This window comes from Anoplopoma fimbria, chromosome 24 (genome assembly GCF_027596085.1).
Source record: "Anoplopoma fimbria isolate UVic2021 breed Golden Eagle Sablefish chromosome 24, Afim_UVic_2022, whole genome shotgun sequence".
Lineage (NCBI taxonomy): Eukaryota > Metazoa > Chordata > Actinopteri > Perciformes > Anoplopomatidae > Anoplopoma > Anoplopoma fimbria.
In genome coordinates, this window is record NC_072472.1 from 18,249,352 (window position 1) to 18,262,098 (window position 12,747).

Here is a 12,747-nt window from a genome sequence, read left to right on the forward strand (position 1 = left end):
CAAAATAGGAAATTTATTCACATCAAGTGTCCGCGATCAATATATGGTTTGCTGCAACCATAACCTTTAAAATGACTGAATGATGTCAATTTTTCTGTGAAAAATATTAAAAAACATCATATACAGAGGGGGAATGTTAGATATAGACTGAGAGAATAAAGAGGTGAGTGCATGAGGTTTTCAGTCAGAGGCAGGTGAGAGAGTAGAGCAGATGGCGAGGTTGGGGCTCTGTGTCGAGTGCATAATGTGCCCTTGGGCCAGGGGAAGCAATGTCTAAATTAATATGATTTGTCCACCTTTGATATTTAAGAGGATTATACCTTATGTTCAAACACAGGCTTGTGAATAGCCAAGGATGAAAAGTGACACAGAGCAGAATAGAATTAACGGCTCCTTAAGGACTTCTTCATTCATTGTTAACTTCTCGCCTAATCCTTATTAGGATGTACAGGTCTGAGTGAGCTGGTCGTGGCTATGGGGACATGTGCCCCCATTGTGTGCCTGATGGTTAATCATGCTGTCATGGCAGGGGGAGGGGAAAGCAAATGGGAAGAGATGGAGGGATCAAGAAAGTGCATAAAGGCCCCCTGCTTTCTAGGGGTGTTACCCAGTCTGGCTAAGCTCTGATCCTCCTCTATGGCTTGAAGAATGAAGGCGCTGGCTCCCAGCATGTGCACACAAGGTATTTCAGATTTGTGTTCATACACACACACACAAACCTGTAAGTTACATGCAGGTCTATTTAGGGAAAAACAGCAAGTGCCATTGAAAAATAAGCAGAATAGGCATCATAACACACTGATTTCATTCATCAGAACCATCAAATCTTTGATTTCCGGCCGCGTCTGAACAGATCAGGAACAGTTTTTTGTGTGTGTGTGTGTGTGTGTGTGTGTGTGTGTGTGTGTGTGTGTGTGTGTGTGTGTGTGTGTGTGTGTGTGTGTGTGTGTGTGTGTGTGTGTGTGTGTGTGTGCATATGTGTGAGCCTACAGTCTCAAGAAAAGCCTGCGGCTCCCCTGCTGATCTCTCTGACCTGTTTCTTTGGCCTCCCAGCAGGGATCAACACCATGGAAACACAGTGTGGCAGTCCAGTTCATTTAAATGTCCAGGCAAAAAGTGACTTATATCATACCATAATATGTTTTAGAACACTGTTGGGATTGTTTCTCAGTGGTTCACAGAAAAGTAGCTCCATGCCGAACCATCAGCACAGCTCACATGAATCAGTGTTTTGTGGATGCTTGGAGTGTTTTGACAGAATTACTGAATGCCTTGGTGCACCTCTGCCCAGCCCGGGGCCTCTGTCGGTCCAATAGCGTCTCTGGTGAAAGTAAGCTTTATTTCACTCACACAGACCATTAATCTTGGAGCAAAACATAGCTGAAAAAGACGATTATTTTCAGATTTTCCTGCTCCAGTCAATTAACCCTGAGTGGGAAGTGGGAAACTCACTGCTTGATGACACTGTGTTGCCTTTTTTAATAATCTGTTTTAGTAGGTGAAAGAGAGGATAAATGTTTCACCAAGAATGCCAACTGTCCTTAATGTTAGGGAGATTAGATTAAGCTTCAAAAGGTGTGTTTTTGCATGTGATTTAGTGCAGTATACCTACACAATGTGCCTTTTTTTTTTATTATTCATAGTGTTCATAGTGTCCAGTGGAAGTTTCTGCTTCCTCATCTGTGACTGCATCTGATATTTCAATTGATTTAACACAAGGCTGGCAGTAATGCATTGATTACTTTCCCAAGATCCAGTGACAATGATCCAATTCACAGCTGTGCAATGCATTCCAAAAAAATGTAGGGGGTTTATATCACAGATTTATACTGAGAGCCCAAAGTTTGTTTTAAATCTTCTTTCGGAGAAATATTTGCCCTTGTTAGTCAGAGCACAGCTTTAATGTTGACTTAAGAGAATTGAGAATTTTCAACTTTCATCTGATTTACATTCAAATGTTGTTAAATCCTTATTGATGCATGCAAGTGCGTGACATCAATTTGTTTTCCCAACTAAGTCACACCCATGTCAAACCTGTGAGAAGAAAAACAAATACAAAAAATGAAAGAAACTATTTAAACTTTAGTGGTACATTTTTTTCTTTATGAAGATACCATCACTCATAGCAAGTCACTTATTGAGAAAATATTTTCAGATTCCTTGAAAAAAGATTGGAGTTTAATTTTCAAGAAACCAGACTCATCCCTCACAGGTCCTGAAAATGTAGACTCTACAGGCTTCTGTCCATGGTGCTGAAACCCTTACTGTCTCATCATTGAATGGTTCATTCCTTGGGCTGCAGCCGTAGCATGGTGTGGCTGATATGATTGTTTTACCTTTTGATACTGTGTTTGTGTGTCATTGGGCAAAAAGTACATTGACAGGTGTTCATACGTCTGTCTGTGGACAGATTTTGTCAGTGCAATAGCATCACTACCGTGCAAAATGCAGTCACAAAACTTTACAAGAGTGTAGGTGAGATCAATATGAAGGCCAAGTTTAAATAAAGGTGAGTGTGATCCGAGCAAGGGCGCTTGAGGTAGGAGGGAAGGAAGTAGGAAATGGACCACCCACTTCACCCTCCTGGCCCAATTTTGAGTCACTGCTGGTATAATCCCATCGCTGGATGGACTCAGGTTGGTCATACTTTCAGGTAAATGTCAGGACATGTTTTACAACAGAAATGTATCAAATACTCTTATGTGTGAAGGAATTAGCAAGAATACATATTCACAACCATGCATTAGTATTTAAACGTACTGATTAAGCTTCCTGCCCCCCCCCCCGAGTGTCAATGTGATACAGAGTTCAAAGACCAGAGCCCTGTCTTTGTACAACAATCTCTGTACAGCACCGTGGGTTCTCTTCTCAGATAAGGAAGCTAAGTAACAGGAATGGTATTTGTATTCATCAGGGTGTGCACCTTCCCCTCACCCATCGCCCCCACTCTCCCAAACGCCACCGCGCTTCCATCTAATGCCACAGTGCACTGCTCTGACCCCAGCATGCTTCACAGAGACACTGTGGCAATACTATCATGTAAATGAAGTCAGGCTCATTTTTAAGAGCCTTTGGGAGATCACTGGTTTATCAGAAACATGCCTGCCAGAGCAGCTCAGTATTGTCCATTCACACCAGTGCACAGAGAGTGTGTTGCAGTCATAGTCACAGCCCAAAGGTCAGCATCATGCGTTGCAGGAGCTGCATACATAAAAAAAAGCCATTCAGACTGTTTGCTTCCTATTGTTGTCATGCTTAAAAGGTCTATTTTCGAGTTCTTAATAACAACAAAAGGACATAATTTGCCTATCAAATCCTGCATATGCTTATCTGTTTTAAAGAATGTAGTAAATCCCTTCTCATATCCTCATGCTCACATTTGACAATCCTCAACCACAAAATTTAAAAATGTTACTAGTGTTGGAAGATTATATACAGTTCATATAGGGGTAGAATTAGAAAGGAAAATCAAATAGATTTGAAAAAAACAAATCAACAGCAGATTATTTATGAAATTGAATCCAGCTCAATATCTGCACCGTCCTCATATACCAAACAGTGCATGACATTGACAGCAACGTACCCTCTCGGTTATTCTTACGCCTGCAGAGCTCCCCATCAAAACATAATTAAATTATGAACTGATACACATCGGGCTCGTCACGCTTGTTTGTTTATCCATTATTAGAGGCAGAGAGCCTCCATCCTGTGAATAAGAAACAGGGCTGACTCGAGTGCTGTATGAGCCACACAAGGGCAGACAAATTAATCCAAACCATGGTTTTATAAACTGCTGTGGATGGAAATGCCTAAATAATAAGAAGTAAAGTGGATGTTTTGCACAGAGCAGGTTGTGTATTGTTTTACATTGAGCCAGCCAGTAGTGGCAATGTTAACATAGACAGAAAGTGATTTCTAAAGGATGTTTACAAAAGATTCAACCCACTTCCAGTTAAATGATACGGCAGCTGCTTTGCTTAACTTAATTTAATGGCGAAGTAAGTGTTGAAGGATATTTCCTCATGTTAAAATACATGGAAATAACAAACTGACCCTTTAGACTATACCCTTTAAGTCGCTTTAAAAATGACCTTTTTCAAGACTGTCGACCATCACTGTTGCAACAATCCATTTCCCTGTTGCTGGCTTTGTTCACCTGTTTGTCCACTGCTTTTGTCAGGAGCCAAACACTCGCCCTACTTTCAGTTTACACACTAATTGGAGACACGTTATGTTTTGAGTTTGAAATGTAATGCTCATCGAGCCACAATTCAGCCCCATCCTTTCTTCAGCAACTAATTCAAGTTGTAATGACAGATGTTGTTGTACTGTACGTCTAAAAAAAATGGCATAATTGTAGTTGTTAGAGCAAATTATGACACTTGTGGGTAAACGTTCAGTAAACTGCAATTAGAGGTTAGGAGGCTTTCTGCGCACTGTAAACCAGCCCAGAGAGCAGGTGGAGAGGCAACAGGCCTTGGCCACCCACTCTGACATAATAAACCCCCCCTCTCCCACCTCCCATTCTCCTGTGTGATTGAAGTACACTGACAGTTTCAGCACTTACATGGTCCACTTATCTTCTTATCTATTTCAGGCACTTTATTTGTGATAACGGTGCGGTACAGTACAATAAATGCTTTTTTAATCACCTGTCCATTTCAATTCTGACATTAACAAAAGTCATATTTTGATGTGACACATTGTTAGTATTCAAACTTAAATGTACCAAGGATGGTTAAAACTGCATTTTGCATAATTTCTTTGTAGGGCATAACCATTGCTACCTTAAATGGAAAAATAATAGAGAAATAAGGACTGAAATGTAGTTCAAATGTTTAGAATTTTAATATACAACAATTGAAGGAAAAGTCAGACAAATGGTTGTTTGCTATATGAGGTTGAAACAACTTTCAAAGAAGGATAGTCAGCTAGCCTGTCTCTGTCCAAAGATGTAAAAAGTCCCCTGTAAAGCTCAATAATCAATGTCTTTTGTTTAAATCGTAAAAATCCAGAGTGTTAAAATGCATTTACTGCTAGCTGTTCAGTCTTTGCGCTAAGCTAAGTTAGCTGGTTGCTAGCTGTAGCTTTTATATAACACACAGCCATTAGATTGGTGAACCCTCTCATCTAACTCTAGGCAAGACAGTGAATACGTTTATTTGCCAAAATGTTGAATTTTTCCCTTTAAAACAACCCACTGAGCCGACATGTTCTTTGCTGGATCTCATGCGGTTGAATTTCTCCTTAATTGACAGTAAGAGCTCTTCATTTTAAGAGTCTTCCATTTCTGTGGTCACTCCTCTCGGATATGGAACAATTAGGACAATTACACCAGTGAAGTGGCACTCTGTCCTCAGTGAGAAAAAGTGTGTCATGTGACCCTCTAGCTGATAACCGTCTCCACTTCACACTACAGTCATAATGAGAGTGGAGTGCATGGCTTGCAGAGGTTATGAACTCAGCGGACTTCTGATGCATTGGTATTCATTACTGGATGTCATTTGATGTGATACTGATCTTCTTATGTCTGACACTGAAACGCTTCTTTTTAATCATCACACAAAATGAGTGTATATGTAGATATTGAGGAACATTTTCAAAGCATTGCTCATTCCTGATTTCGCTGGTGGAATTTTAGTGATGATACATTTAGCAAAAAGAAAAAAACAACAAAAAATCTTTTGATAAAACAAAATATGTTGATGATATTATGTACACTGTACATCATGGCTTTTATTTGTGTTCAAAAGCAGGACATGTATAGTGTCTTATTGGTGCATTTGTATGTCTGTGTGGCAGAAAAAGCCAGGCTGTAGCTTGCAATTTTTAGTATCCCAACATCATTAATCTCCAGCCTTGACCTCAATTCTTCTGCTTCGAGAGTCTCAGACACAGACCTTCTGAATCACAAGAAGCCCTTTCCTGGTTGGCAACATATCTTTACCCATTTTGCAACAGAGACAGTGTGTTTGTGTGTGTGGGTATGTGCGCATGTCCCCACACAAATCCTTGCTCAGAAAACTTGACAACTTAATGAGTTGTTAGAAGAGAAAAAAAGTGATTTATGCCCACCCTCTCTCTGAGAATTTCACAATACAGTCAAGTTCAAGACATCCCTTATTTTATGTTCACACTACGAGCGACAAAAGCAACAAAATGGCCAAGCATGGCCCTGCTTCCTTGTTGCAGAGTTGCCACTAAAGTGTTGCCTCAAACTATCAACTACATAAGTGATTAAATAGCACTAAGAACTAGCTAACAGCATTTTCCACAGCTCCACAGTGTTGGCTTGGGAAGCTAGGTGTTTGTTTTGTTTTAAGAGCATGAGGAGCAGATTAATGCTGCATCCAGGTTTACACAAACCCCAAGCTATTCCCTTTTTTTGCGATGTCTGACCCAAAGTACACCCCTTTGAACTGACCACATCTTGAAGAAGGAAACAGGTACGGTCACCTGTGGGAGGGCTAATGCTCACAATAAGAAAAGGGGAGAGATAAATAGTTTGATTAAAGGAAGGGTGGTTTGCATTACAGGGATTTCATGATTTGTTGATGCTTCACCCCATCATTGGATATCTGAAAAAAGTTGAGACCAACTCAACTTTGATTTGAAGCACTTCACTTAAGTGTTGGCCCTCAGTTTGAAGATTCATGTCACTGGCTTACCAGTGAAAATGACTGTCGGCTGTAGTGTGAACACATCTATGGAAATCAGAGGGTTTATCCTCAACTTTAACGAATCAGTAAATACAGTATGTTATCAGTTAACCTCAAGCATACCTCATAATATGAAAGCATTTTTTTGCATTTCTCTATGACCACTCTCTCTCTACACCACTCTGACTTCCATTCATTATCATTTCAATAAGAGACTAAAAGCAGTGGACAAATTTTCGTGCTCATGCACGAAAGCAGCATGCTTCTGAACAGTTTAGTAGTTTAGTTAGCGAGAGTGTGTGACAGCTGGCATTGAAACATGGGTTCAAAGGACTCATGTTAATGTTAGCTCAGACTGATTGTTAAACAGTTACGGTAACACTGTCATGCACTATATACAGTACCTCACACATTCTGCCAAATACATCATAAACGTTGCAGCAAGAGACTCTAAAAGTCTTCATGGTGCTATATGGATGCTTAATGACCTTGACAGGGTTGAGAGGACAATTCACCATTCGGACTGGAATCAGTATGCACAATTTCAGTGATTACCTTGCTATGTAAAACTTTGAGAACAAGCTTTGAGAAAGGCTTGTGTGCTTGTTTAAGAATAAATATCTTGCTAGAAACCCTCCATGCCACTGCACTAATTTTGATGCACTCCCTGCAAATAATCCACTCTCCCGTTATGACAATATTTATAGTAAGATATCTGTTAACTAATTATCAAGCAGAAGAGACTCTAATTAGGACAGAGCTGTGACAGCTGGAGGAGTGTGGAGATCTGGGCTGTTCAACCAAAGGCCAATAAAGGCACTTTGAGTGAAGGATCTTTTGAGATCATGTTTTATCATTAGGGAAATACAGTCCATTATCAAAAGCATAGAACACTGCAATTAACCCTGCGATCATTTATTTAGGCACTATCTGTATCGGCCCCATGAAGCACTTAACCCCCACATATGTAGTTAAGTCTGGGCATCATTAAGTACAGGCTTGTCAGGAATCTAATCTGGATCATCTTCTTGGCCTCCACTTCTCCACAGTCCTTACAAGGTTTATCACCACAAGTCGAAATGAATAACCTTTGATTCCGATAGTTCCATCCAAGTCTCTATGAAACCATCCATCCGTTGTCTATACCAGTTTATCCAGTGCAGTGTCGTGGGGGGGCCCAGCTCGTTAGGCAAGACACATTCACCCAGTAATTGTAGAAATAGAAGATTAAGATGAAAGAATTTATGGAAAACAATATGTGTAATATAACAATATTTGTTTAACATTCAATTTTCAAGCACAAAATGTTCAGCAGTTGGTAGAATTGACAGAGTATTGTCTCTACAAAATAGAGTCAATTGAGTTTGGCCATCCTCATTTAAACAGAAAATCAGCAAAGGAAATTCACTCAACACTTTTTTGACAGTACATTGTAGATTTGTGAGATATTAATGCATTTCTAATGAAATATTTTTGTTGAATAAAGAATCACATTCTTTCCATGGAAATACCCCTCAGCTTTTCTTCAAATATCCTCAGCCACAATTGAAACATAAAATGACTAATTATAGTATAATTTGAAAATACATTTGCTGGTAGGTGATTAATCAAGACACTTGTAAAATATAGTCCCGTAGTGCCTCCTGGTTAACATATTAAAGAATATATAAAATTTTAATGTTTAATTATAAAAACGATCTCAAATTAAATATGTATGAGTTTTAATGATTCAGGTGGTGATTTTGATACGTATTTGTGGTGTGCATGCTGCTCCTGAAGCTGCCTTTGAAAAACAACAGTTTTAGTTGATAATAACAGCTTTTTAATATCCGTGAAACCATACTTCCTTTTGCCAAATAGATGGTCTTTTAATCAAAATGATCCTTTATAACTGCCCTACATGTACTGCATTTTTTTCTTTGTTTCTCTTAGACAATCCTCGCCTCAACTTGGCCACAGTCCAGGTGCACAGCAGCATGTACTATAATTGTTTAAATGTAAAGCACTTGACAAATGAACTTGAACTTTAAACTTACAACAGGGTTATTAATGTTTAAGTACCTGCTCAGCTCAGTCAGAGTTAAAGTGATCTGTCCTCTTTGTTCATTTTTGTTCATCATCACCTGCTGTTAAGCATTGCTTATCAACACAGAGTTTTATGAGATGGTTTTGATGAAATCCAAGATGTGTTGTTGGATGAGAAAATCAAGAAACGTAACATTTCCATTTTATTATTTAATATAAAGCCACTTTATTCTGGTACTGGAATCTGGGTGCATGGGGTTTATCACAAATATTTATTCAGTTTTGGAAGCTGAGAGAGAGAGAGAAAAAAAAAAGATTTAAAGTGCTTGCTTAAGATAATTACTTTTTTTCTTTATCCCTTCTTTTTGATGGTTATGAGTCTCTCAGTGGCTCCGACTGAAAACACAAAGAAAACAGCAGTGTGTTGATTACCCCTCTTTGTATCCCATGCATCAAAATTAAGCCGTGTAAAAACAAACTTTACCTGGCATCCCACAAATTCCAAATCAGTAATGTTTGATAATGATTATGCATCACTGTGCTGAGCCGAAATGTGGGGAGGAGGAGCGAAGGGAGGCCGAAATCGATATGAGCAGCACATTCTTCCCCTCCGTGGCGGAAAGGGGATCTATTATGGAGAAATCATGATTTATGTCAATGGTATGGGAGGGATGTCAGGTTGAGCAAGGGATGGAGGTAAGAGCCAATAATGATAAATGCCCCCCATTCACGTGCTCACCCAGCCCCCCAGTACACTCCACTGTGACCAGAGGTGAGGCTCTTCAGCATTCGCCTTCCTTCCCTCCACTCTGTTAGTTCTCTTCAGCATTTGCACCAAAACATCCTCCTTCCAGTCTTGTGTTTGAACGCTCTCTTGTTACCCATGCTTTTCTTCCTCTCTTATCAGACATATCCCTCTCTTCTTCTTCTGTTGTGCCTATTTGCTGTTGTCTTTTCCATGTGATCTGTCTATATGGAGACCAGCGCTGCTGCTCATGATGGATTCCAATGATCCAGCGCTTTAGGGAACAAGGAGCAAGGCAGTCACCTTTAAGCTGTGGCTGAGCAATCCGTCTCTGTCAGGCATAAACCCCCCCATACATGCGACATGGGCCAGACAGTAAAACAAGAGGAAGAGGAGGGGATGAAGAAGAGCAATGGCCAAGATGGTGTACTGAAGAAAGATCAAATATAGTAGATTGGAATGAAAGTATATGAAATCAATTCATCTGGTTCCACCTTGTTCAAATAACATCATCTACATCATCACCCTGGTCATCCAAAACACATTGGTAATGCGCTTCATGCACTGTTTGGATTGAAAAAAATAAAAATGTCTATTGTATTATCAGTGCGCTGATTATCAGCCTGTAATCAAAATATTTTGTGCAGTTGTAATTGCAAACATGACAGTGAGTACATAAACATTTTGGATTGTATAAATCAGTGGGCTTGACATTTATGGAGTTGGTAATGATTTCATTTTAGTTTAATTAGTATTGAGTTCTGCATCAATAAAATCTGATACAAATGACAGCTTCATTCACGTCACACTGAATTGGTCGTCAATGAGAATTAGCATTAAGCTAAACACTGTGTTATCATTTATTGACACATATCATCAATAGTGGCGTCACACTGGAGTGATTTACTTTTTTGAGAGCTGTTGAAAACTGTGCTCGGTGATCACCATGGCCACTCTGAGCTGTGTTTGCATCTTCTTTCAGGTTTGGATGTCCAAAGCAGGACAGGTAAGCCGCTAACTGTAGGCCTGTAAGTGTGAGTGAGTGACTGTCCCTGTGCTTTAGTCCTGTGATCGACCAGCCAGTCTACCCATCCCTCCACTCCCAGCTCCTCTTTACCATTGGCGCTCAATAGGAAGAAGCAGGTAAAGTCAATGAATGGACGAATGAATGAAAGCACAGTCGTATCTTAAAGCCAGCACTGCTTGTGCTTCACCACAATAACTGCTTTTCACACATCCAGCAGTTGTCTGTTGTGGATGTGTGATAGGGTCCTTTTCAATGCATGGTAACAGGAGGGCAAGAGGCACCTAGTGTGTAATTGACGGAGACAGATAGCAGTCAGATGTGATTAGTTCCGGCAAGGCAAGCAGTCCATCGGACGCCCGACTGATGGAAAAAAAACAGACAAGTGCAAAGGCAGCAGTGGAAGAAGCTAGCAGGGCGAACAGACTACAGCATGGTCTATATCGCCCAAGATTACTGTGATTTAAGGTCTTAATTTCCTCTCTTATGAAATCAATTAAGTCACCTAAAAAGCACATAAATGCTTCAGAAACAAGACCCCTTGTTGAGCAGTAGGAGCTCATTTTGACCTAACATCAACTGTGCATCTGCCTCATATTCTATACAAGTCAGTATTAGGTATGTGCTTTTTATTGACTTTGGCAGCTTCACCAACCATAACACCCATCAACATATGCAAATAAACCACTTTTCAATATTAAGCTTAACCACATTTTAGATTTTACAACTATGAATTTACATGTAAAAATCCCCTGGTTCATTGGCAAATAGCTGAAATAAAATATACTTAACATGCTGAGGTGCATGAGTAAATAAGACCACCCCAGCCACCCAGTTCCTCTCCATATTTGCTATGGTATGGTACACAGATACCTCCCTGGGCCTATAAGCTTCTAGCAAACAGGATTGTCTGCTGCAGATTTACATTTATGGTGGCTAAGCTACGATATCCAAATGCACCTGTGTTAAAAGTTCATAGGTGAATAAGCTATTAAAAAAAAAATACATAACATGAATTTTCTTTTCTTTGACTTTGCAAACAAAAGGTTCTGACTCATACATTACTTCTGTATATTTTCAAAGAAGGAATTAAGCATTGTAGCTGAAAGACCTCAAGTAATCGCTACCTCCTTTGATGAGTGCTTAACAACATATCAAACTATCCTTAAGGTGTTAGCTTATAAGCAAGTGCATGTTACCTAGTTTGTGTATTCATTTAGGCCTAATATATCTAGCTACAGCTTTGGGATAAAGCTAAAAAAAATGTCTTATTAGATTATAGTAAGTAATTAGAGTTTAATATACCGTAAAGATTAGCATTGTAAGTTCTATGTAGGCTGGTGTAAGGCTGAACAATGGCGGAGTTACTGATGCACAAACAGCTGACAGAATGTCTGTTCTGAGCAGGAACATGATCTAAATACTAATCAAACATCATTTACAGCTGGCTTTATTTGAGGCTCCTGAGAGACTGTCCCATCCCGCTTCTTCGCCATGGTAACCAGGGATTCATTTCAGAGGTGTCATGCTGCATTATCATCTCACCGGCTCATCCACTCCCCTCCGCCCTCTGGCTCGCTCGCTTTTGTCCCCCCCCTCTGTTCAGACCCTTCAATCTCAAACCTGCCCAGCATCCTGGAAGGAAAACATCTCCTATCTTGCTCTAGCTCAGATAATACACCAGTGTGATCTCTCTGCCACACACACACACACACACACACACACACACACACACACACACACACCCCTACCTGCGGGTGCACATGAATACAGAGTAGACAGAAGACACTTTTATTTTTGCATATATCCACAGTTGCTTAAGCAGCTACACCTATCCAACCATCATGGTGCATATTCAGACATACCGATGAAACATTGACAGCACATTTAAGCTTGTCTTTAAGGTGCTTATGCAGGTTGTGCTGAACTTCTGAACAGCTGTTTTAACCTTAGAATTTGCCTCTCATTCACCCGTCCACAAACCATGCCAAGCCTAACGGTCGGCCCTGTGTCTCGACAAACGACATCTCATCACATGGACAGTAGAAGCCGGGTATCTAACCAACCTGCTCTACCTCCTGAGCCACAGCCAGACCTTTATTTATTCCTGGTTAGCCCATGCTATGTTTTTTGTAGCAGCTTCTCAACCCGCCTCCCATCCACCTCTATAATCATCATTCATCCCTTTACCCAGCCTTCTATGCATCCAATCATCCTCTCGTTCTCTCTTATACTCAGCTGTGTACATACCTCTCCCATCTCTCCTCCATGCTTCAAGTAGGGGCCGTAAAAAG